The sequence below is a fragment of the Natator depressus genome, chromosome 6 (genome assembly GCF_965152275.1).
Source record: "Natator depressus isolate rNatDep1 chromosome 6, rNatDep2.hap1, whole genome shotgun sequence".
Taxonomy (NCBI): domain Eukaryota; kingdom Metazoa; phylum Chordata; order Testudines; family Cheloniidae; genus Natator; species Natator depressus.
The window spans coordinates 45,973,641-46,000,157 of record NC_134239.1 but is presented as its reverse complement, the minus strand read 5'-3'; the positions used below and the strand labels follow the sequence as shown (position 1 = coordinate 46,000,157).

Here is a 26,517-nt window from a genome sequence, read left to right as displayed (position 1 = left end):
AATCTTTGTTTTTCTAGCACTTTATACATTATAGTCCAGATTTTCAGACAGCTTTCAAAACTGAGTCTGCAGATTTTCATATTCAGATAATCATGGTTGCAGCATCGGCATTTATGCATGTGCAGTCATTTGCATGGGCAGCGTCAGAGGATCTGGCTTTAAAAAAAAAGGCCTTTTCTGTCATTAGAAGTAACCTATAATCAGGTTCAACACTAATCAAAACATTGTCCTCCTAATGTTCCTGCAAAAATACCTATCATGCCCCATATTAGTGGATATTAGTAAGAATGCAGCATTGCATTGTATCTCCTTAAATCCTGTGCCCTGTAACCACGCTGAGTAGCTAGGTTTGGCAATGGTGAGTTCATGAGGATATAGGAGAAGAAATCCTCTTTTTTAGGCTGTGAAGCCTAGTATGGCTCAGAGCAATAGTGCTTACCATGCCTGCACCTATAAGTCCATTCTGCAGAAAGCAATAGCTGGCGGACACAAGTAGCAACAGATCCATTGTCCCTGATCCTATTCCTTGTTCCACCTGTGCCTGTCCCAAGCCTTAATATTTGAGTGCATGCATAGAGCTCCAGAAAGTTGGGCTTCATGGGGGAAAGAACCTCACATTTGAGATCACTTTAGAAGATGTAAAATATAGGGTTCATTTCTGACTGGCCACTCCAAGGGGTGGCAAGAATTCAGTTAGGGAGCACAGTTCTTACTCCCTGCTAGCAACCCCATAGGGGGTAACAATCAGAAAGAGGGCAAAAATGACAGATTAGCCTTGGCAATGTACACTCCACAACAGCTGATTAATTGAGTGGGCATGCAGTAGGAAGCATTCCCCAGCCTCTGCAAGGGAAGAGGAGCTAACATTCCAGTCTGTGCAAGCTGGCAGCAAGAGTTCTGGCTGATTCCACCAAAATTCCTCCTCTCCAGCTGATATGTGACCCATCCATCCTTTCCTCGAGTACAGCTAAGGATGTCTACAGCAGAATCTTGTCCTCAAATGCTTTTAAAATGACAAAAAATCTTATCCCAGGTTTTCAATTACCTTTCGCCCTCTCTTCAATACACACACTCCCCCAAACACACCCAAAATGTGCACAGTGAATGTTCTTTTTCTCATGTAATGTTACAGCTGAATTTGTCTTATTATAGTTTTCTTCTCCTCTTCTACTCTTGTATAATTACTTTACAGATTCTATTAAAGAAGCATTTGTAACCAATTAAAAAAATTCCTTATTTGTGTCCCTTCCCCCTCTTTAAAAGGAACACATGGAAGATTCTTGTCAAATTCTTGTCTTTGACTCCTTTGAGTTTATTCCAGGCATGCCTGATAGCTTGAAAAGAAAAGTCTGCTGTCACTATATCACATATACAGTGCTACAACAAAAAGAGAGGAATAAGGTTGTTATGTGAAGGTCTGAGAGGATGTCTCTCCTGCAGTGTCACTTAGAGGCTTTTAAAATTTCCATTAAAGAAAGTAACATTTGTGAAGGATCTTCTGAAATTGGAATTCATGAGTGAGACATCTTTGCTATTGCTGAATACTGATTAGCTTTCTGTATTTCTTGGGGTTTAGTAATATTTGTTCACAAGAATGACAGAGACACTCAACACTGTTGAGTGATGGTCTCAGACCATCCTTTGAGACCCGGTAATGGAAAAGAGCTGACATATCAAGACCTTTGTTCTTTGCCTTCCAGAAATATAAATCAGGAAATAGAAGCTGGTCCAGTTTATTCACTCTTACTACTGAATAACTTTATCATAAGCTATATGCCTTACACTCTGCTGTGATACTTATCCTGGATAGCCAGTATTCTGTCACAAATGCCTCTTACAAATAGCTCAAGGCTCTGAACCCTGACATTAAAACTTGGATCTGGATTGAGATCTGAGTTAGCGCTTCTCACCTAATGGGCCAAATTTGAACATCAAATTCAAATATCTCTGGATTTAGGGAAGTTATCTAGATCTTGAACACCTCACATTTGGGATCTACAATTTTGGTTCTACCTGTTAGAGAGCTATGAATTTGGGATCCATGATTTTGGATCAATGCTTTTGGTTTGGGCCCATCTCTTCTAAAAGTATGAGAGTTAGACAACTGCATTCCAAGCTAGAATATTTTCCAAAGCAAAAATTAATGGACCACACTATAAAATGGCATTTCAACACACAAAGGGTGAGATCTGGAAAAGCGCTTAGGATTGGCCAAACTTTCCATCCACTTTAGTTAATGGGAGTTTTACTGTTGACTAGAGCTGGCCAAAACTTGGGATATTTGGTTCTTAAGAAATTTTGATATTTTAAAATTTATTTATTTCAAATCTAAAAGAAACCAATTTTTTCAAAATTTCTCATGGATTCAAAATCCCCTGGCTTTAGCCAGGTTTCTTAGGGCTGCCAAGCTCCCTGCTGTGGAGCCAAAAGCCAATCTCTTGGTTAGAGAGGGATTCTCAGTGCTTTCAGGCTCCTAGCATACCAGGGTTGCCCCAAACCTGCAGACTTTGAAAACTTGGGCTCCCCAACAGCCTGCCAAGTGAGCTGGAAGGGAACCTGACTGTGATTTGATGAAATTTTGTCAAACCAAAACTGCTTTAACAAGACATTTCAGGTTTGAAGAATTGGCATTTTCTGACCAGCTCTAGAATTGACTACACTGGGACCAGAATTTTAGGGCAGTGTCAACTGCTTTTGAAAACCCCATCCTAAATATATGTAAAGCAATTAACTGAATCTCCTCTTCTCTTAAAAGGATCCTGGTCCAAGGCTCCATTTCACGGATTCCCTGTCCTACCATTCCTAGTACCAGCTGTCCAGACTTGCTCCTGAAAAGTGATATCTTGATACCTGATTATTTGAGTTTCATTCAGGTAAGGTACAACAGTAACACAAGGAAAGCATTAATAGTGATCACTAGTTGATAAAGGGTAAATCAAATAGCAAAAAAAGGCCTGCAGGAATGTAGCAGCTGGTGTGTACTGCAGAAAGAGAAAGCCTGTATGCCCAGGAACATTTCTAAAACTATAAGATAATGAAACATACTGTAAAAGCCATTTTGAATCCTTGAACATACACTGCATATTTCCAGAGGTAAGAGTAGTATCACATGATGGGTATAGTTAAAGTGGCCTTCCATGTCCACTGTAGTACACCTTCAACTTCATTTGATAATTCAATATTTTATTAGGTTAAGAGCAAAAGTCAGAAAACAAATAATTGTAATTGTAAATAGCAAACTTTCCACACTTCATACATTGAGCACTTCTGCCAGGTTTGACTAGGCAGGTAATTTGATCCAAAGAAAATTGCCAATAATAAGTGTTCTTTCCCGCCACAAAAAATTCTTCTACAACTGGGAAGAAAAACAAAGGTGCTTTGCTAAAAGAGAAATCAAACTTCTGAATTGTCTGGAGACACTTAGTTCATGGTTCTTCCTTGAGCAAGACCAATTGCTAAACAATCACCTTATTTAACGGTCCTTATCAGTGACCTACGTTGCTACCATACTCTAGCCAATCTCTCATACATCTTCTAGTGGTGATACAGCTACATCAGTCATCTTATTATCTTTGATAAGTGTACTAGGAATGGATTTGACTAGATAAGAGCAATGCATTGTAATGGAATATTTGCCCTGGTTTTCTAGCAATTTACAATACAGTTCTATTCACAACTTATTGAACTCATATTTTGTTTAATTTTTTAAGGAAGGTAGATATCTTCTGAAAGAACATTTCTGGAACTATACTACTGTGATATATTTAGGTCAGAATCTCTGAGGATAGAAATGCTGTACTCTTCTTTGTAATCCTATATAATATAATATTCCTTGCAATCTCACGAAAGAAAAAAGTGCTACCCCCTGAAAGCAGTCTCTCAATCTAATGAGTGACAAAAACAAATACAAGTTGGTAGCATGTGTTTCTTATTAGTTTGTTATAATTTATTCAATACCAAAATGCACATGCAACCCATCTGGACATGCAAAAAGAAAGACTCTTTCCCAATATCTTGCCAAAAAGGATTATCTCACTAAATTAACAACTTTACTTTTTTTTCTTATATAGCATCTTCCACCCAATGGTCACAAAGTGTTTTGCAAATATTCATTAAAATTTAGCCTCACAATTCTCCCATGAGGTAAAATATATCCACATTTTATAGAGGGAAAAAAAGAAGGCACAAAAGTGCTTAACTGACTTGCCCACGGTGTCTCAGAAATCCTCCAGCAATGCTGGGAATAAAATACTTTTCTTCTGTATTACTCAATCACAAGAGCATCCTTCCAAGTCTGTTGATAAGCAGGGAAATGGGCTATCACACTGGTGTTAATATGCCTCGGACCATTAGACTTTGTTCCAATAATTTTTTTGGTCCCTGAAAAGAGTTGGATGATATATCAAAGTCACCATCTACTGTGGATCCTCACACAGTTAGAAAAGTAAGACCAGAGTCTCCTAAGAGAACTAGAGTTGCTTGTATGGAAGGTCACTGAACAAGTACAGTTAATAAATAAAACTGGAGCCCTGAGGGCAAAGCCTGAAAAAAATAAAAAAGCTACGTGTGGAACAGAATCCAGTACATGGGGGAATCAGACAAGTGGTGAGTGGAATTTTCTCTATAGTTGGCAGAATGTTTATATAGAAAACATTGTTGAAAGTGAGAAAAATCCAGACTTGTGAAAGAATTTTCCAAGTACTGGTGCCAAGGCAGTAAAAGTTTTGTTTATTTACTGCATAAGTGCTTAACGTATAAACGAGACCTCACCTGTTGCTGGTCTAACATGCTCATTCTATTTTTTCAGGATTTTTCATGTGGCAAGCAGGTATTTATATTATTTCCTGTGTGGCTTTTTTGTTTTGTTTTCCGCAATCTAATGAATAATGGATCTGAACAAAAAATATTTTGTTCCTTTAGAACATAGACTATCAGCAACCTTAATTCTTCTATATAGCATCCCCACAAGCGGAATAGGCAGTCTCTGTGAATGTTGAACTATGAGTTCTCTTTATGAACTCCAAGCTTGGGTTTTCTGAAATTAAAAACAAATCACTGGGCTGCATGGGAAAATGCAGAGAGCCAGCCAGAGTAGATCAAAAACACCTCTGAAAAAACATTTTGATACAAAAATTGTTGGGGACGGTCTCATCTTTAGCTGGCACATATACCACAGAAGAAGAAAATCTTGATAAATGGCCAAGCCAAGGGGGCAATATATTATGAAAAGATATCAAAATTCAAAGATATACAAAAAGATATAAAAATTGTCCAGCAGTTTTGATTATCTAGATAACAGATATGAAGGGCTTTACTTTGGTCCAAAATAGGAGATTAGACCAATATGAAACAATCCCTGCCCTAGCTGGGATACAGGCTGGATAATCTAACAAGGCTTTTCTATATCTAACTTCTACAATTCATTTCTGCGGTCACATGGATCAGTGTATTAAGCAGTATCAAGGACAATAAAGTAGAAATGAACCCAGAGATCAATGTGCATTGGAAAAATGTTTTTTTTTTAAGTTTGTTTTTGCTATGATTGAAGATTAGGAGAACCCTGTGAGTCCTTGAAGGCTGAAAGGAAAGAACACATCTCAGTCAGTGCAAAAGCTGCTTCTTGAACTGCTAAACCGGAAACTGAATGCTTCTGCCTTCAAGATGGGAAGGGTGCAGGGAAAACTCCTCCAGCAGCTGAGTTCTACACTGTCATTCATCACAGTTTCTCATATTTAATCATTATCTTTGTGGTTGGTACTGTAAAAATCATAGAACAAAACTTCTGCCCCTTAGGAGCTAACAATCTAAATTAGCACAATAATGCATAGAGACAATAAACTTTAGACACAGCATTCACCAGCTTTACCCAGCAGATATACTGAGAACACTGATTGTAAGGTTAATTTGATATTCAGTCTAAGAAACAGTGTAACGAAGACCCTGAAATCTACTAAAGATGCAATTGCCAAACATGCTTCTACATAGGAGACTTCAGCAGGCAAATGCTAAGAAAGAATTATGAGTATAACTGCTGTTGGGGGCAGCTAATCAAGGTCAGTCATTATTTAGCTTCAGGGTATTCAGGCTAAAAATAATTTTAGTCTTCAAAGAACACCAGGGGCTCCTCAGGACTATACAAGAACTTAAGGACTTCATGAAGACAAACTCTGTAATAGCTAGCCACTCTCTGTTCTCCAGCAGAGAGCATGACCTCTGAAAAGACCATGAGACCATTCAGTAAGAACAGAAAGGTCCTTTAATATATTATATTCCACGCTAAACTGTTTCACTAAAAATTTCAGGACAGCTATATGGAAACTATTCCATGCCTTAATATATTCCACAGCTAACATTTTCAAAGTTTTCCTTCTTCAAATCCCTACATAAAGCCGCAACAAGAATATACAATTAGTGTATCTACTTTGATCAAAGCACAGGATGATACAATAGCATTTCCAAGATTCAGCTCATCAGCTGCTAAAGGACAAATAGGGTAACACCAATGGGAAAAAGAAAAAAGTATTTCAACTTGTCCCCTTAAATTTAGGACATGCCAACCTATGAGGACTCTGCTGCTATTCACACATTGCTTTGTAACTATAAACCACTCTCTGTGGTGCAGTCACCACGCTGCTATAGAAGTGACCTCACAGTTTTAAGATATTTGCACAACAGCAGTCCAGTTGGGGATCTTAAGCTATTTATAAGGCAGCAGTGAGACTGAGTTTTAAACAGCTACTTTTAAAAGCTACAGCAAAACCTCCCCTGGTGACTGTTTTTGTGCCCCAGGTCTAGGAGGTCAGATTAGTGTAATTAAATGGTAGATTTCTGATAGATAATAACTCAACACTTTTATGCTACTACATGTACTATTCAACCCTTTCCAAAAGAGACTCATACTTGATGAATGCCTCACAGTGATATCCAGGAAACTTCAAATCTCACAGGTTGTTCTTTAAGTCAAATTCTGTCTCTCCATTGCTTTCTCCAAACTGAAATTAGGAAATATTGGCCCAAATTTTGCCCTAGTCTAATTCCAGTGACTTCAGTGGGAGTTTTTCCTGCCTGTGCCGGATTGAATTTGGTCCTAAAACTCTAGAGGCAAATAAAAACAATAACCACTGCAGGTCAACTTTACTATCCAAAATGGAGAGGAAGTTCTCTAAGCTTCTCCAGAGTGCTGCCAAAAGAATTCTTGGGAAACGCAATATGATAGCAATGAGACAACAGACTCAATCTCTGAAGAACAAGCTACTCCTGTTGTTGTTGTCCATTTATATTTATTTATTTACTTACTTACAGTGCTGTCAGTGTATTAGGAGACTTATGGTTAGGAGAAGAGTTGGTCATTGTCCCAGAGACTGTGCAGTCTAAGCAAGACAAAGTATGGACAAAGAGAGCCAGATCCTGGCCTCTGCTCTGACCCCTTTGCACAGCTCCACAGCACAGGACACAGGATCCGGCCCTCTTTATCAAAGAGGCTGGAAACCTGCCCTAAGGCATGGGGAAATACACAGCGGGTGAAGATCAGAATACTGGTCTCTCTCCTACCAGTGCTGGAGGCATGCCAGCGCAGAAGAGGACATGGCCAGAGCGTTCTGTTCTTCAGCAATCCCCAACTGGTACAAGGGGGAAGGGGGCACTATAAACTGGCACAACTGTGCTGCTCTAAGGTAAACCATGGAGCTGAAGCAGCCTCTTGTGGCCATGGGGAGTTCAAATATGTCTAAAGATGCCATGCAGAGATTTGACACAGCTGAGAATCTGGGCCAAGGGGTGAGGGATATAAGAGTCATATGATTTAATTAGTTCTTTTGGGCCCTTGACTTTGCTGCCTATCTTGGAACACCTTAAAGGAGCTTGAATTTCAGAAGTTACTAAGTACCATCCTCTGAAAATCAGGGCTCTTTATGGTGTCTCAAGTTGAACCCCCCAAAATTGAGACACTCAGAAACCATTAATCAGTTTTGAAAATCTGGATCACTGTCCTTCATGTACAGTAACAAATAACACTGGGAAGGAGAGGGATGGGTTTCTCTAATGAGAAAGCAGTAACCTATAGCTTATAGCTTGTTATAAATCAACAAAACAACACAACAAAATCCCACTGTATTTATTCCTACCATTGGAAAGTACACCACTATGAATTATTCTCCATAGAAGCCTCCCCATCTTTCAAATCCCAGAGACAACAGTGTTTTTATACAATTTTGTGTTTCTGTTGTTGCCTGCAATTGCCAACTATTGTTTTATAACACTGACTGTTCAACAGAGAATAAAGAAGTGTCCTGGGACCTTACGGATTTTCAGATCCAAGTGCCTCTGCTTTAAAAACTATTAAACAGAGAGGCCTTTACAATAGGACATAAATATTATTTTGGACACATTTAGTGGGTCCAGGCAGCACTAACATACATTGGCTGAGGACCAGTTGACTGAGCAACTCAAAACTTAGTGTGGCAGGCCAGACACGAGAATGTCCTAACAGAGATGAAGCACACAACAGCCTGCTAGTAGTCACCAAGTTAAATCTCACAGTAGCTCCCATAACAAAAGCCTAGCAATCTAAGGCCCTGTGGTGATGGACAACAAGGATGTTTTTTTCTATCATGTTAGCTCAATCAAGTTACCTTTCCACAACTGAAAAGTCCCATTAAAATGAACGCTAATACATTTGAAGCCATATTAGCTGGCCCTGTTATAACCTATGCTTCCCACAGGCTACAACATCGCTAGCTAACATGGCTTAAAAGTGTTATCCTGCCTCTTAATAGGTCTTTTCAGTCCTATTAAACTAGCTTGATTATGAAAAATCACATGGAAAACCTTTTTTGCCTGTCTAGTCATACCTCAAAGGTAATGTCCACCCAATGCTAAACCACTATAACTATATAGCTATAAACCTCCCCCACTTCCCCAATTTGGGCACTCTTATTCTGATATAAGAGTAGCTTTCTTCTGCCTAGCTTAAACCACTTCCAAGCTACATAAGCTTAACTGGAAGGCACTCTTATACTGGAACCAGAGTGTCCACATGGGGAATTATATTGGTATAGCTATAGCGGTTTAAATATACACCTTACCTTATATGGGTGCAACTTACCAAGGTGCTGATGTTGCCTTATATAATTTTAAAATATTAATTGAAAAAGAATAATCTTAAGAAAGAGTGATTATGGATTTCAACGGGACTATTCAGAGTAAGGAACTACTCATACGAAGAGTGATTAAAAATACTGCGACTGTTCATTTTAGAAAAGAGATAACTAAGGGGGGGGATATGATAGAGATCCATAAAATCATGACTGGTGTGGAGAAACTGAATAGGGAAATGTTATTTATCCCTTTAGGTAACACAAGAACCAGGGTTCATCCAATGAAATGAACAGACAGCAGGTTTTAAAACAAACAAAAGGAATTGCTTTTTCCACACATCACACAGTCAACCTGTGTAACTCATTGCCATGGGATGTTGTGAAAGGCAAAAGTATAACAGGGTTAAAAAAAGAATTAGGTAAGTTCATGGAGGATAAGTCCATCAATGGCTATTAGCCAAGATGGTCAGGGATGCAACCTATGCTGTGGGTGTTCCTAAACCTCCTCTGCCAGAAGCTGGGACTGGGCGATAATTATCATGTTCTGTTCATTCCCTCTGAAGCATTTGGCACTGGCCACTGTCACAGACAGTAGACTTGGTTAGATGGTCCATTGGTCTGACTCAGAATGGCTGTTCTTATGGTCTTATTCATTATGAGCAAGGCTCTCGGAATCTGCCCCAGTCTGCTTTGCTGTAATGGGCCAGAGCCTCAACAGGTGTACATCAGCACAGCTCCATTGTGGGGCCACACTGATTTATATCATCTGAGGATCTAGCACAACATGTTTTATCAGTGTAGATTCAGAAAATGGTCTTATTTGCATGAGCAATGCTTTATCTTATGAATAAGGGTAGGCAGGAATGTCTCCACAGATTGTTTAGTTTTGCATAATTACCAGATAATAGCAATAAAAAGCCAAACTTACGATACAACTATATTCCTTAATTCAGTTAGTAATTCCTTCCCTAGCAAGACTGTAGAGAAACAATGCAGAATGTGACAGAGTTAATTCAGCCACATATTTCAAAAAAAACCCTAGAAAAATTACATTAAAATAGTAAGTCTGTCAAAATTCCAGGTTTGACTCAAACTTTCAAAGCCAGGAAATTCAAACTTAAAAATAAAACTATGGACCAGCTCGCCAGCTGATGTAAATCAACATACCTCTGTGGACTGCAATGAAGCTATGCTGATTTACCCCAGATGAGTATTTGGTTCTATACCTTTAGCTCATTCTAGTGTGCTTAAATACTGCAGACCATATGGTATGTAAGAATATCTGCCATAATGAGGCTCAGAACAGAGGAGCATATCAATTGAAAAAACCTCAGTACCAAAGGAAGACTCAAAGATTGAATTTCAGTTTTGAATCTGGGTTGTCTGTCTTAAGACAGATGATAAGGATCTAGGGACTAGAACCCAGGTTTGCAGAGCCTGGCATGGCTGACGTTCCTACAATGCCACTGGGAGGTGATACAGAATCACACTTAGGGATCACTTTGGAGAGCAGGTGCCACAGGACATACCGCTCAAGGGACACAGAGTGACAGTACCTGCAGCCCTCTGATTGGGCCAGTACCCTATTTAACCCCAGAGGGTGCCCCAGAAAGTTATCCGGGAAATCACACAGACTTTGGGCCTGCTGCGACTCCAGACTTCACCTTGTCTCCTGATCTCTGGTCTCCGACCCCAGCCTGGCTCTGTCCCTGATTCCTGCCTCCTGATTCCAGCCTGGTATTGCCTCTGATGTCAGTCTCCAACCCCAGCCTGACTCTGATCCCGACTCTTGCTTACTGAACCTGGCTCTTGAAATTCCTCCAGCTCCTGCTCACCAACTAGCATCCCTGATGTCTAGAACCCAGCCTAGCTGTGACTGGTCCCTCACACAGACTGTTAATATTTTAACAAAATTATTGTTTGTGGATTTTCCTTCCCTTTTAAAATAAGTTTTAAAAGATAAAACAAAATCCCATTAAAGAATCTAGGGGATGGACCATGTATTAATCTGAAAGACCATAAGAACTTTTATTCAATTCTTTAAATAGGAATTTATATTTTATAAATATTTTATATTTTATTAATTTATATTTAAATTTATATATTTTAAAACATGCATTTTAGGGACCTTATAATATTTTACATTTATACATCATGGACCAGATTTTCAAAAGATCTCGGCACCTTAATGAAGTGACTGGATATACAAACTTCCCTGGTGCTCTTCTCATCTTGGGCTGAGAATGGGAGAAATCTGCTATATCCCTTTAATGAGTGCAGCATGCTCCCCATTTGCATGCAGCCAGCTCCAGTCTTCCCCATGCACTTGCTCATGGTAGATGAGCAATGGGAGCATTGCCTCCAGTCTTCACCCCCCACCAGTCCCGCAGCTGTGTTCTGAGCCAGGAAAAGTCACTCTATAGCCAGACTGAGGGCTTTTATTCCCCACTGCTCTCTTGTTCCGCCAGGTTAGACCTAGCTACAAGCTCACTCTAAGTACTTCCTTTTTTTTATTAGGCTGAATATATTATGAACAAAACTAGGCTGATGCAGTTGAAATCCATTATCATCCATTTCAGTACACATCCTTAAAAAAGCACCACAATAACAAAGGCTAAATATCAATCTTCTAAACTGTACTCATGCAGAAGGGAATCAAGTCTGTGTGTCACATTAAAATAAGCAGAGAAGGAAACATTTTAGTTAATTAATGTGAATATACAAATTCACAATGGGGCTTCAAAGAAAAAAAATACAATTTACCATTCTTGATAAAGACCATAAGGAAATAAAACAAATAACATTTAGTGAAGTTCAACTGTCATTTGTCACTAAAATAATTAATACTAAAACAGTAATTAAATGCTCTGAAGATTACTATGGTAGTTGATAATGACTATATCATGAACCACCTAGTAGATTAAGTATTATGATTCCTTAGTTCCAGATATGTTATTTTAGATTGAAATAACTATGATATAGCCTGTAGTTTTTGTATTATTTTATTTTGCAGTCAGTGTACAGTGTGATCTAATGGACAGAGCACTGGCCCAGGAGCAACTGGCTGGGTTGTTGTTACAAGCTCTGCCACTGGTGTATGATCTTCACTTCCTCTCTCTCTCTGCCTCTGTTTCCCCTCTCACCCTTTGCCTTGCCTATCTCAAGTATAAGCTCTTTTTGGACAACAACTGTCTCCCACTATGTTAGCACAGTGCCTAGCACAATGAACCTTGATTTTGACTGGGGCTTGTAGCTGCTATTGTAATACAAATAATAATTAAAAAGATAAAAATGGGGGTGGGGAACTAGACAAAATTATTTCTTTGCGTCCTTCCATTGACTTCAATGGAATGATGCCAGCAGAAAATTTGGCCCACTATATCTAATATTTACAATGAGCTGCAAATGTGATTAATGCAAGAATATATCAGTGCTACAGTGGTAATAGAAGAGTACACAAGATGATTATTTCAGTAACCCATAGTAAATTATATGCAAGAACTACTCTGTAATATCACTGTGACCTTTAGCAACATGATTTTCCCACTTAATTATTTATCCCATGTAAATGTTTTGCTCTCTACAGAAATGAAAATTCTGCTCTCATGTTCAGCCCAATGTAGCTCAACAGCTTTTCCATCCAAATCCCTCTTTGATAAAATGTGTTCAGACTAATCCCACAAGTGCTTTTTATTTTGTTTAGATCTGTGGGAAAAAATCCCTCACCTAACATCACTTGCAAAATTTGTTTTGTTTTGTTTTTTTTTAAATTGGCTTTCTGAAAGAGTGAAGAACATATTTTTCCCCATATTTAATTATTTTTTCTTCTGGCCTTCTTTTTTGCTTAGTGAAACTCGAGTCATCTACCAGATTAGGAAGAAAGTGAAGAAGTTTAAGGTTGGTTTTCTACATCAGTTCACTCTTAATTTAAACATAATCAGCAATGCTCACTGGAACAGCAAAAGGAAACAAAGGAAGAAAAGAGACATAGCACAGACAACAATATTTTAAAGGAATCTTAAAAAGCCATCACAAATAGATGAAAAAAATACACAACAAAAAAGGATGTACATTGTTTTTAAATATTGTACCAGAAGTGACATTCATCTCAGTGCAAAAAGCCTACACAACACCCTATTAATCAATTAACTGTAATGTAGGAATGACATTCACCATTGTGCAGAAGGCTGGCTCAAGGCCTATGTGCTCTCTAAATCCTATACTATGGTTTTAAATGGGATGAAAGTGATGCAGAGGCCTTGTGCTGGCTTTTGCACGGTGTGAATTTCACCCTTAGGGCACAGTCTGGAGATAGGAAAGACATTCTTTAAAACATCATGCTTCCAGTGACTTCAACTACTCTCTTACTTATTACCACAACAACTAACCAGATTTTTTTGAATTAAAAGTAAAAAACAAAAAAGGTTTGTTGCGAGTGTGTGTGTGTGTTTTAAAATAAGAAAATAACAGTGTGAGCTGTTGCAACAGTAACAAGGGAAGAGTAATGACGAGGAGAGGGAAAGAAATTCTGCAGGTTAAAAAGAAAATATCTGGAAAAAATAAACTAAATGTGTCAGTGCAGATGGCACTATCTAATATGATTGAATGGGAATTATTATTTATTATTTGTATTATTGTAGCACCTAGAAGCTCTAGTAATGGACCAGGACCCCACGATGATAGATGTTGTACAAACAGAACAGAAAGACAGTCGTGCACCAAAGAGTTTACAATCTAAATAGACAAGACAAACACGGGGTAGGGTAAGGGATATAAACACACAAGCAGAGTGAATAATGGGATGGCAGCATTTATTCCACAATTATCTATTGGGAGGGTTTGGGTGTCATCTGAGTGGAAAGAATGGGGAAGGTAAGAGGGTGAGGAACAGGGCAGAGGAGAAGTGGGTAAGAGGGGCAGGTATGGAGTGAAACTGAAGTGTAGTATAGAGAAAGTCCAGTCAAAACTACAGGTAGTTCTCCAAGTACCAACGGTTCCTGCTTTGCCTGCTTCTGCCCCTACCAGCTGGAGACACTGGCTGGCTCATTTTTATCATCAACCTTTCTATTATGTCGTATCACAAAAAAGTATCATGATGAATCTCAGTCAAATCATGGTCAACTTTGTGTGTGTGTGTGTGTGTCAATGAACCACAGTAGTCATGGAAACCCTAGTTTTTTCCTAATGACAATCCCAAAGCCTTCACTTTACTATCAGATAAAAGTAAATTAAGCCCTGATCTTACACTGGAATCTGCTAGCCCAGACCTCTGCACATTTGGAGAATTTTATTGAAATCAATGAGAACTCCTCATAAGGGCAAGGATCCTATCTAGCAAATCTTGATGCAGGATTGGAGCCTTAAATTGCAATTCAGCAAAGTACTTAAGCAACTTACTGAGTAATTTCCTTAACTTCACTGGGACTACTCATGTATTTAAAATTCCTCATTTGCTTAAGTGATTTACTGAGTCGGGAACTAGGAGCCCATCTGAGGAATATCATCTTGTAAATACTGTACCAGATACAAATAATGGTTAATAGAGGTCATGGTGTCTGAAATCTTTTGAAACAAAGGACTCTGATATAACTATGTATCCAGCCATGAGTGTTCCCAGTTGACTCTGGTTAGTGGGATTTCAGAATTAGTAATATTCCAAATTATGCAAGAGACACTTAACAGAAACAAAATAAGTATTTATCTGATGGACTCTAGCCTGGAACCTTTTTGTACATGTATCTCTGGAGTCAGAAGAAACATAACTGAAACTTTAAAATAGCATTTGAGGTTGATCTGCAGCTTGACTCCAAGAAATTTGATTGCATAGAGATATTCTGAACCAATAGCTGAGGTAAAACTTACTTTTTTGGTGTGGTAGAGAAAGGATAGTAGTTATCCAAAATACATGGCCTAGTAACCAAAAGGCAGGATACTTAGAATATTTATCCAAACATTTGAGCTATTACAATCCCCATCCTTTTGCAGAGTGGAAGTTGATGTTTCTCATCATCTTCCTTTGTATCAGAAGAACATATACTAAAGTCAATGGACTCTGATGGGGCCAGGATTTCAAGGGCAATCTAGGATGATGTATCATTTTCTCCTGGCTTGTAATAACAAATACAGTAATCTAATGAAAACAGGTCCCCACTGTTTCAGCAGAAAGAAGAGATGTTGTGGTAAGTAATAAACCCTCTTCGCATGGCCTTGTACCAAATTACAACTGAAAACAAACACCACATTTAATACATCTTTTCTTTGAAGTAGCTGTCAGTTGTGTTTCGCAGTTTGACAGGTGCAGAGGAAATGACATTATGTACTTCCTATAAGTAAATTCACATCCACAATAAGGTAGGAAACTGGATAAAGCAATACACCTGCTGACTTTGCAGATGATTTGCAGGAGACTCTAAAATAGTGCCTGTGCCTGCAGCTTTGAAAGATCAGGATAAGTTTATAACAATAGGAAAAAGAAAAGGAGGACTTGTGGCACCTTAGAGACTAACCAATTTATTTGAGCATAAGCTTTCGTGAGCTACCGAAAGCTTATGGTCAAATAAATTTGTTAGTCTCTAAGGTGCCACAAGTCCTCCTTTTCTTTTTGCAGATACAGACTAACACGGCTGCTCCTCTGAAACAATAGGAAAGTGTTCCTCTTGAGCAATTTTGTAATCAAATCAAAAATAAATTTGGATTTTTTGTTTTAGGGTCTTTTCCTGCATTCTTGGCCCACAAATCAGGAAAGCGCTTAAGCATATGCTGAATTCCATCCCTATTCAAGACAGCACTTAAAGTATGTGCTAAAGTGCAGTCCTGAAAAGAGATTCTTGCCTGAATCAGAGCACCCATTTCGGCAAAAGCCACACTGACATCAATTTTGCCTATTTTAGGACTGTAGGTTTGGGCCTTTGCACAATTCTTGCAGTAGCTGAAGTAGTTCTATCTACATATCTGTCACCAGAACTCTTAATGTCTTAGCAAGTGAATACCATTTGGCCCCTGTACTTTGAGCTGAAAAATCTAGGCTGTCATTAAAATAAATGTCTCTAGCACATATACAGTTTCAAAAATAAGCTTCAGGCTATGAAGTAAATGTAAACCAATGAAAGTCTGTCTTCCTGAGTCTTCAGACAGCAGAAAACAATAACTATAAGAAACATGAACTCCCCTTATTTGTCTCAATGGGCTGTTAACTCTGAAGCCAAACAATCAGTTAAGAGTCAACTATCAGTTATTTCACTGGGATCACAGAACACAAGAATGGAGAGGGATGATTATATTATGAAGAATTGCTGATTGTACATGGTATCTCATTTTGGGGTACCATTTTGACAACTCAAATGAATACAGCTAGGAAAGTACCGTTATTTTTCCTAGTTCAACCCAGCCTGTCATTAATAAAGTCATATTGTGATAAAAATAATGAAAGTATATATGGTAGATGCTAGCATAGACTAGACAAGGACTTGCAAGTCAATAAGGAGAAAAGCAAGGTATAAAACAGGCTTGAGAAAAGTTGCATATTTCCAATTCTGGTGAATTAGTTAATTCTATTTCAGTGTAGAAATATGTACATCTCCCAATATAGTTAAAATATTCAATTAGGATAGCTTATGTAAATAAACAATTGTAATTTTAGTTTGCCCTGTGTGATCTCAATAACATTAAGAGGACAGAAATGTATTTTTTCCTATTTAATTTGTGTGAGAGATTGAGTGATCATATTTGTCAATGTATATTTGGGTTCGACCTTTTTTTGCAGACAGATAGTTATTGCAGAACAATATCAGCAGACTATGCTTGCTCCTGACAGCAATAACCTCAACAACCTATTGATTTTATAGCATACGGTAAAAATTTCAGGATAGAGCAACTTCAGTAGGGAGAGACACACACAGAGAGAGCCTAATTAACTAGCAGATATTTCTACTGTAAACCTATTAATTTTTTAGTATCAGCAAACCTACTTCAAGGTTTTAGCAACCTTGTCAGACCTTGTTTCCTGAATATAGAGAGAACTAAACGCTGGAAAAATGTATCTGGTTATGCATACTAAGGATTTCACTTATGATTATAGGTATGGTGCAGTTCACTGTAGTTTCGTTAGACACAAGTCAAATAAAAAAAAGTAATAAAACCTGGAATTGTGAAACAATGTAGTAAGGTCTCAACCTTGCAAAGACTTAAACAGGTGCATAGCTTTATGCACTGGGTTGTGATTAGTCCCACTGAAGTCAATGGCACTGCTTTCAGGGTGTGAAATTAAATGCATACATAAATCTTTTCAAGACTGGAACCTAAGTTTATATTTTTATCTGTTTCTATCTATGCCACAAAATAATGTGGTGGAGGAAGTAATATTTAATTCTAAGTGGAGGCTAGATAACTTCCCCCTCCATACTTCATGTATGTAAAAAAAATCTAATAAAATAAACGGGTTATACTTTATCACGTGTTTAATAATGTACTTTTAGAAACATTGTTATTTATTTATTTATTTTGTCCCTGGTTCAGCACGTTCTTGGCTTCAAACTTGTGCTTAAATCACCTTTACTTCAACAAGACTTAAGCAAAATTGCTTAAAGTTAAGCATGTGTTGAAATGGTATAGAGGCAGGGTACTCTGGAGCATGAGGTGAGCTTTTCTGTTCCTGGGGCAATGCATCAATGGACTGCCCCACATGTGGGGAGCATGCAAAGGCCACTTTGGACCCTTAGCAAATTCACTGCTCTTTGTGGGAGAAACAATGCACATCTTCCTAGCCCCATCTGTGGTTCTGACTCTTTGTGGATCTGGAGCACTGTAAGTCATTGCTGCGGAGGAAGCTGACTCATCCACCCTCCTTCACATGGAGATCCATATGTGGTTAGTTCCCCTCAGACATAAATCCTAGTGAAATTTTCCTCCCAAAGAGCCATGTAGTGCCAGTGATTTTTAACCAGTGGGGTACTCTCAGAAGATGGCATGAAATATTTCAGTGATAATATTTATAGAGTGACTCAATTAAGATATTTGGAACTTTATATATACAATGGAAAATATAACATAACACCACACCACAAACCCATACTACTAAAAATCCAACTCAGAAATTATATTCAGAGTTGCCTTCTTTTATCTCTCTAGGGATCTGATAATCAACTGCATAGCTCTGCACCTACCCTGATTTACAGGACCTGAAACCCCTAAAACCATGCAAATCTGGGAACAACGCACACAAGAACAGAACTCCATATATTCCTGAGAATATTGGCTTCTTTAGTAGTAATAGAGTTACCTTTCTAATGCTGTGTTTCATTAGCAAATCTATGAGAGGGGAAAAATCAATGTGACTTCCCCTATAAAAATGTAGGAGATAGATCTAATATATAAATCTTTGTTTATTTAGCTGTTATAGGACTGATGCATAAGTACACCAAACTAATTTTACTGGCAAATAGCACATGTAATTTGCAAGTATTATGTTACCTGTATAAACCATACATATGGTCCAGAATGTTACAGTGTAATCAGTCTGTGGGAACTATAATGTATAGTCCTGGAATAATGACAATGCACATAAATTATGCAAGGTGTTTCTAATCCCCTCAATATTTCAAGAAAGGAGACAGCCATTAGGTAACAAGAAATGTCTCCTACACCTTTCTGACAGATGAGACATGAACATTATTACTACTTTCTATTCCTCTAGGGCAGGTCACCCTTTCAGTTCACCACAGTAATGTGCCTCTAATTCCCAAGGCTTCATCGCTTTTTCAGATTTAAGCATTTCATTGCGGTTGAAAAGCTACTATTTTCTACTTGCTTGATATGAAGTTAATTACTTTTCATTCTAGCTCTGCCAAAAGAATAAGGATTTGGCTTAGACAAAGTTTACAATCAGAGCACATGGTTACCAACAATTTTATTAAAAGTAGTATATTAAATACCTATTATGTACTTTTTCTTAAGGGTTTTATAAATAAGGATTGCCATCACTTCATGAAGCATGTAAAAATGATTGGATCTCACAATGAAGGAAAGATAGACTTGTGATTAAGACACTGGACTAGGACTTCATAGAGCTGGGTTAACTTTCTGCCTCAGCCAAAGAATCCATGTGTGACCCTAAGCAGGTCACCTAGGCCCAGATTTTTTAAGGGTGTTTAGGCTTTGATGTACTCTGCATTGCAACACCTAACTGATTTAGAAACCCAAATATTTTCAAATGATTTAGGCACTTAAGAGCCCAAATCCCATTGACAGTCAATGTGATTTAGGCTCTTAAATATGTAAATCCCTTTTAAAAATGAGATTTAGGTTCCTAAACAGTTAGGCCTTGGAGTGCTGAGTACAGCAACAAATTTGGGCCTTAAGCCCAGATCCTCAAAGGTAGGTTAGCATCCCAACTTCCACTGATTTCACTAGAAGTTAGGAGCCTTTTAGGATCTGGGCTTTAATCTCTCTATGCCTCGGGTCCCCCATCTATAAAATAGAGACAACAATCCTGTCTTGTTTGTTTAGATTGTAAATTCTTTGGAGCTGGGACCATCCTTTAATATGTGTAAGTTTACAGCTAGCACTACAGGACCCTGATATTTGGGTTTTTGGGTGCTATTATAATAAAAATAGCTATCCTTAACTAATTACTAGCTCTTTAGGACTTGGAACATATATGAACCATTTTCTGGAACTTGTTTTCATTAACAAAGAAAACACGACAGAGTCTCTGTCTGAATGGGTTTAAAACTAGCCTGTTTTATGTATTAAACCAGAGATTTTGCAATTCTAACATGTGACTTGGCAATAGACAAAATGAAAGTTATACCAAAAAGATGTTCAATCCTTCCATGAAATAACTGGAAAGTGTATGGAAGGTATGTGCAGGGGGTTGTGTGTTTTAGAAAGAGAGTGCTAAGTACAGCAACCTTTAAATACTTTTACAAATTTGGGCCTTAAGTCCAGATCCTTAGACTGCAACTAAGAGGATATAAAAGCAAGAAAAAGGAATTCATGCATTTTCCTAACAAACAAACAAACCCATCCACCCACTGATGCTCTGAATGTGGGGGAGGATGAGGTAAAAGGGAAAAGAGATATTGTGCATACTACCCCAAGCTTACACTGCTGTCTTACCCAGCACATCTCTGCAATCCAGTGCCCTAACTGAGTCAACATCAGAGTCATGACCTTGGGAGTAATAGATGAACTTCCAAAGCTTTGCACTACAGGCTTGGTTTGGGACACAGTGGAGAGGAAAAAAATGTAATTCGGATATAACTAATAGATAATACTGTCTTTCTTTATTATTAATTATTATTATTATTAGTTGAAATACCTTTGGGAAAATTAAAAAAAAAATAGATTGCAAATTACATGGGCAAAAAAGTTCAAATTCCAGCTAGTTTTTGTGAACCCACAACTACTTTGGGAAGCTTGCCCCATTCCTAGTTCTTACAATATTTTTAAAATCATTATTTCGTTTGGAAACCAACCCACCTAAACAGCTGACTGTGATATTCAAATTGTGGAATGATGTATATAAATCATAATCCTATGGTTTAGATTCTGAGATATCCTGCTGAAAGTTCTACTTGATTTTAGCTTTTAATTCTGTATATAAAAGAATCAGAATAAAGAATCTTTTAAATAGCCACCCAGATTACCACTACAAAAGTGACAGGTTTCAGAGTAACAGTCGTGTTAGTCTGTATTCGCAAAAAGAAAAGGAGTACTTGTGGCACCTTAGAGACTAACCAATTTATTTGAGCATAAGCTTTCGTGAGCTACAGCTCACTTCATCGGATGCATCACAAAAGCTTATGCTCAAATAAATTGGTTAGTCTCTAAGGTGCCACAAGTACTCCTTTTCTTCTTACTACAAAAGTGATTTTTCCTCCTGCTGATAATAGCCCACTTTAATTGAATTGTCTCATTAGAATTGGTAAGGCAACCCCCATCTTTTCATGTCTTCTGTATATATATTTTCCCACTGTATTTTCCATTCCATGCATCTGATGAAGTGGGTTTTAGCCCATGAAAGCTAATGCCCAAATAAATTTGTTAGTCTCTAAGGTGCCACAAGTACTCTTCGTTGTTTCTGCTGATACAGACTAACATGGCTACCACTCTGAAACCTTTTCAATAGCAATGTGGATTGTGCATTTTCCTGCTACAGTGGTAATGTGCAAAGTTTGTGTTATAACATATGCATCCTATATTCAAAAGGGAAGATAAAATTCACTCAATTATATCCCTCTTAGAAGTGATCGTGACTGAGTGTATTTTATTCAATATTATTGGCAGAATATTGTACCTTTGCAATGTTACAGAAATCCAATTACTCAACTAGTTGTATCACATAACTCTACTATGACAAGCAGAAAAAAAAGTGTTCAAGATAATTCTCACTTAACATTTGGTTTTCCAACCTGGCCAATGTTATGGCAAGGTCGTGGTCCCAGAGATCAATCAGCATCAGCCAACATAATGCTTACCACTGTTGAAGAATATAAAGGGTTGAACTGGGGCCTAAAACATCCCATCCTAAGCACCTGTACAGGAGAGAAAAGAAGCATAAGACTAAATTTAAGGAATTTCATATTTGTGATATAATTTCTTCTCAATTATAACACACAAAATCAAAACCTACATTGTAAATATCACAGGCTTGATCCTCCACTGCCATGCATCTTGTGTAGTCAACTATGCCTGTGCAAAGTGGCTGTACAATGCTACTCTTCTGGTATGTTACAGGTACTTCGGCATTTCACATTCACTTTGCACAGGTGTAAATGACTACAAGAGATGCATGGCAGTAGGGACTTAGACATCACATATTTACAGACAAGTTTAGAAGATTAGACTTTGGTGGAAGTAAACAATTGCAGAGCAAAATTATATGCAACTGCTAGAAGATCTTTTCATATATAGTATGTCCAGTTCACTGAAACATTACAAATCAAAAAGCAATTACTTTCTTGTGCTGAAAAAGCAAGCAGTATATGAAGAACTGAAAGATTAATGAGAAAGGTGACTTTAGCCACGTTTTATAAAATAGCTGGCCCATAAACTAAACACAACTGCCTTTAAAAACTCCATATTCCAAAATGTCTACAGTAAATGTTCTTCTACTGGAATGTTCTGTTCATGGAACTAGACTATAAATAGGGATATAATATCTTTAATAGGTTGAAGAAACAATACTCTGTTCAAATATCCTGACTTTGCTTGAGGCTATAATGACAACAGTGAAATACCTTAGATACCACTGGGACCAATTTGCCAGTGCAGCGCACAGGGTCCAGCTTTTTCCTGTTGTAATTAGTGAATGGTGTATGCTCGCTATTAGCTCTGGTTAAGATAGTAATTCCAGATGCCACCATATGTCTGCTGACTAGTGAGGTGCATATATATTTATATGTCACGTATCTTCTGCAAATTGTTCTTGTTAGTCCCCTGCAATTTATTTCATGTTTCCAACAACAATCTCAAACTGACAGTGTCAATGACACATGCTTTTGACATTATTGGAAAAGCAGACAAAGAACGATTTGTGTCATTTTTTCCCCTCCTCAAGTTAACCGGTTACAAAATGTAGGTATGTAATCTGTAGAAAGATTCAGAAAAACTAATTTGGATAGGATGGGTGGGGGAGAGTACAGTATGCAATTCTCTGTCAGTTTATCAGATAAAAGACTTTTGTTCAGTTAAAATATTTCTAAGTTATCCAAAAATGAGCAATTGATTTTGCATATTGTAAATTCCATACACATAAATTGCTACCTTGAAGCACTTATTTGTAATGTCATACATGCACAAATGGCTTAAGCAATCATTTCTTCTTGCATTGCCGATGATAGCACCTCTGCCATTTCACACAATCATTTGAATCCTATTTTGCTTGCATTGTAGTCAGTGGTAAAAATTGAATTGCTTTCAATGAGAGCACTCTTGAGCCCATCCAGACAAAACTTATTTCCTCACTCTTAATGGATATATTCCAATAGTCTTAAACAATGTTCTGTTCACAAATATTACAGCTTTGCTTTTAGCCATTATGAGCCATATGATCTGTGCTACACTCACTAGTTACAGGAGATCACTGTCACAGGTGTGATAAACAACTAGACGCAGTGTTCTGAAATGCAGAAAGGAAAGTACTGTCACGATGCCCTACCAATATTTGGATCAGACATTCCACTATGAAGATATACCACTTTTGTTGAATATGAAAAAAATCTCGGCTTGGAAAACAATGAGAGGAGCCAGGAGAAAAATAACTTACATCACACAATACTGTTACACTACAGTGCAACTCAGTGTAATAACCGGATGGCAGGTTAATGCTTCAGTAGTCATTATCTTCCAAACCACAAGTTTCAATATGAATAAGCGTCAGTAGCCTGTGGAATGTAGAAGGCCACTGGATCTGCTAGTGATGGCAGAGGCCTCTTGTTGAAATGAATAGACTAAATGGTGTCAGATCGGTATCCCCAGGCCTTGCAGTAGGCATGTACATTCGGCTCAGAATGTATGTAGCTTTCAGCTGTGAATGACATAGGCACAGTTTCTAAACACATGCCCACTGTGCTTGGTACTGTGTTAAAGGGTGTAGCATAGCATACTTGCCATGAACATTTTTCTGGCATCCTTTTCACCAAAATTTGGGTGCTGCAGAAGAGGTACATATGTCTAATTTTATATATAAATTTCATATAAAAATTAAGGAAATTACTTTTTTCCCACTATTCCAGTAGTAAGAAGGTATATATAGATATGCTGTGGAAGTTAATTTCTGAAATGTGGCACTTTCCTCTTTGTCATTCTCTTCTGCATGCTACCTTAAAACTGAACCTATTTCTGTACTTGTTTAAGTGCTGTAGATGGGCAGGTATGTCCTTGGTTTTGGAGACAGCAAATTTGAAAATATGAATTGCAAGTGAATTCATGCTCAGAAACTAATATATGAAATGTCTAGTGACAAATTCTGTCTGCTCTGAGCCAAATCATCTCATTGGGACAATCCAATAGAAGGTATTTGCTTATGTACCAGTTTAAAAAGGCCTCCAGACATAGGAGCAAATAGCACCACACCCTGCCATTCTCTCTGTTCTTCTAAAACCTGCAGAAGATTCTTCTTTCTTAGTATCATCCCTCTCCAGTGCATACAAGGATTTTCCCACAAAATAGAATGCTAACATCAAAATTATAGTGTGCAGAATCCCCCTCTTCAGCATATATAACCACACTGACAAATACATAGAGGTTGTCATCAGGGAGGATTTCATAAGTGGGGAGGGAGCTGGTTAAAGCCCTACAAAACCTAGGCCAGTCCTGGCAAAGACTGGCTTCAATAACAGCTGTTACTTTTTATGCATTGTGATTTTGCTTTTCATTCTCCTTGTATCTCTGCTATAATTATGTGTCTTTGGAGAACTGAGTATGAAAAAAGTGTAGGGGATAAAATTACACAGAAATCATAAAACATCACAAAGCTCCTCTGGGCTCAGCAACATTCACTTCAGTATTAAGAGTAATGAGGCTGTGGAAGAGAGCAGTACAAACATTAATTGTCAACAGACTAATAATTTAAACCTCCTCCCCCCAGGGTTTTCCATCTTGTCCCAGCTGAAAGGACAAGCTTAGCCCATTGTGACATTAAGCATCTGATGAATGATCTTGTCACGCTGGTGATTCAGGGATTGATCCTGTCCAATTAATTCCTGGGAGAAATCAATTGCTCCTACCTAGATCATTTACATTGATAAGAAAATGTTAATGAATCCACTGTGTATATATATATATATATATACACATATACGCAGTGGATTCATTAACAGTTTCTTATCAATATATATATATATATATATATATAATACTGAGTCCTAGTAGTTCAAGAAGGTTAACCAGTTAGGAGAGCAGAGCAAACAAAATTGCCCTGTACTCTGAAGAAGAGCTTTTTGTAAGCTCAAAAGCTTGTCCCTCTCTCCAACAGAAACTGGTCCAATAAAATATATTACCTCACCCACCTTGTCTCTTTTATATTATTTCTGGCATTTAGCAGCCAAAAGTAGAATATTGCTCTCTGCATTTTCTGATAGTTATATCATACAACAATTAGTTCTTTAAGATTTCTTCTTGGATTATTGATTTATTACTGTTCCTGTAATGAGAGGAATGAAGATATGAACGTGCAGGTTAGGAAGGCTTGTGTTATTTGATTTTGGGAAACAATCCCAAAGGAAGCATGCAAACTGAAACTCTTTGGATCGGGATTTAAAACTCATCATGATTTCCACAAACAATGCTTTATCAAATGCTGAAATTAGCCTCTTTGCAAGTTACAGAATAGCCATTTTGGAGTTTCACTAAAGTGGGAAAGGCAATAGGAGGGCACAGCTGAGAACTAAATTCAGAATCTGACTGTTATATTTTCTATCTAATGTATATCAGGAACATTTCTGCTAAAATGTTCTAGGTTAGGGATTACAATAAATTGATCACATAATACTAAAGGAATTTATCATGTAACAGAAGAGGAATTTAAGAGCTGAATACTTAATAAATAGATAAATAAATAAATAAAACAGGACTGCAGATAGAGACAGTTTGGGTAACAATTTATGTTATTACTTGGAAGAATCCTCTGCCAAATTCATGGTCTAATAAAACCAGCATGAAAAGGGGTAGAATCTCTGTGAGGTTTCCTCATGGAGATTTATCATTGATTTCTCTAGGAGAGGAGTGTAGTTTGCCCCTCTCTCTGAAGTACCAGGCTCTGGAGGTGGCTTTGCTGTTACTTTGAAAGCAGGACCATCTGAACAGAGACTCTTGACCTCCACAGTGGCTGTCTCTCCCAACCACCTATCCTTCCACAGTGCATTTCAACTGGCCAGCAAGGGAATTTCCTTTGTGGGGGGAAGGGAGGATCCCAACCACAACATGATGGGAGTAGAAAGAGAGTATGCTCTGGAGCTATGTATCAGAGGGGTAGCCGTGTTAGTCTGTAGCCACAAAAACAACGAGGAGTCCGATGGCACCTTAAAGACTAACAGATTTATGGAGCATAAGCTTTCGTGGGTAAAAGACCCACTTCTTCAGATGCATCTGAAGTATTTTACCCACAAAAGCTTATGCCCAAGTAAATCTGTTAGTTTTTAAGGTGCCACCGGACTCCTCCTTGGTTTTCTGGAGCTATGTTATCTTTCTGCTCCTCAGCTCCATTGAGTACAAGGGGTAAAATGTGCATCCCACTCGTCCATGCCCTCCTCCCTAGCCTACCTCCCCACTCCCGCACATGGATCCAGACACAGAGTGCCCACCACAGGGTCCTATATCCTTTAAAAAGGATGACAGACTGCTGTGAGAGTGGCTGGGTCCCCATTCCATGTGTAGGTGGTGCAAGCTGCCCATAGAAGATACAGTTAACACATGGGTGTGA

The 26,517-nt window shown here is 38.1% G+C and overlaps 1 protein-coding gene across 1 annotated transcript in view; it reads left to right on the top strand.

Annotated features, from left to right (window-relative positions):
- Positions 1–4,570: 4,570 nt before the first annotated feature.
- GAS2 (growth arrest specific 2) overlaps positions 4,571–26,517 on the top strand; it is a 194,899-nt gene continuing 172,952 nt past the window's right edge. The window contains exon 1 of the mRNA XM_074955181.1: positions 4,571–4,605. The gene's annotated coding sequence lies outside the window, so the exon portion shown is untranslated. The remainder of the gene's footprint in view (positions 4,606–26,517) is intronic.